The sequence below is a fragment of the Malania oleifera genome, chromosome 8 (assembly GCF_029873635.1).
Source record: "Malania oleifera isolate guangnan ecotype guangnan chromosome 8, ASM2987363v1, whole genome shotgun sequence".
NCBI lineage: Eukaryota > Viridiplantae > Streptophyta > Magnoliopsida > Santalales > Ximeniaceae > Malania > Malania oleifera.
Genome location: NC_080424.1, coordinates 100,552,268 through 100,553,711, shown reverse-complemented (window position 1 = coordinate 100,553,711; position 1,444 = coordinate 100,552,268).

The following is a 1,444-nucleotide window of genomic DNA, read 5'->3' as shown; positions in this document are numbered from 1 at the left end:
TAGTAACATGTGCAATTCCAGTATTTTCACAATTTCAAATAATCACATTAGGTTCAAACCAGTGCTTATCCACTCAGTTTACCACTTTTTTTTTACTAATATAGCTCGATGTATCACCGGCCTCTGTTTTCCACATACTCAATATAACAAATTTGGAACTCCGTTCCCATAATCTATATCAATAGTATAGAAAATTCATACATTTCCTTTTCAACATACTTCGTATAACATCTTGGAACTCTGTTCCCATAGTCTATATCAATAGTATAGAAAATTCATACATTTCCATTTCAACATATATCACACGAGTTTAGTCCAAAAATCAGCTAAATAATATAAATCCAGTAAACATCATTTAAAAAGAAAAGTAAAGGATTCAAGCATCTCCTATTACAATATAAATGCAAATAAGTGATTTTCATAAGATTTGGAGATCATACGCCAAAATCCTCGTTTTTACCAAAAATCAAAAAATTGTAAAATCGGCATTTCTACTAGGTAGAATTTAGCGAATAAGCAGTTAAATCATACATAAAAGTATAAACTAGCTTTTTAGCGGTTTAGTTTTTCCAAAAATGTTGTTGTAATCAATTTCCCCTTACCTTAAACTTGAAACGAAACTTCGTATGAAAACGATCCAAACCGACAACTCGGGATCCTAAAAACCTAAAACCACATAACATAACCTTACTATAATTTTGACTACTATCCAAATATCCAATCAAATTTAAGATCAAATTCTTACCTCGATTTTTGGGAAAACCCAAAAATCCTCAAAATAACTATCCGATCAGCTAAAGTTGTAAAACTTCTTCTTCTGGTCCCCGCAGGAACTTCCGTTTTTAGAAACGGCGTCGAACGACGAAGATTCTTAGAAAGAGAGAGAATCGCAAGTTAGAGAGAGAGAGAGAGAGCTTTTGGGAGCAACCTTAGCCCTTAAGCAACCAAAGTGGATATTTATAGGTTCTTTGACCAAGTCCAACTTGTTGACAAGGCGGCGTCTTCGTCGACGAATCCGCCACACAGCTTGTTGACAAGGCTTTGAATTTTGTCGACGAGGCTCTGAATGACTTCGTCGACGAATTTGACTCCTTCGTTAACGAACCCAACCTATTATGGTTTGGGACTCTACATGCCACCCAAAAGTGCAAAAGGGAAGGCAATGTAAATGCTGCATACTCTGTAAGTTAACATGGTAGAGAAAGGGTAATGGTTCACACCAAGCGCCCGAGTGAGTAGGTAGGGTGTCACACCAAGCGCAATAGGGTTTGCAGGATAAATGATGCATGCTTCAAATGGTATGGTAGAGATAGGATAATGATTTTTGCCAAGTACCTAGGAGATGGATATTAGTGCAACCACACCGTTGTGGAAGTGTTGGCGATGGATAGTCAATTTGGCCTTAGTAGAGATGGAGTACCTACCTATTTCCAGATCAAGATGT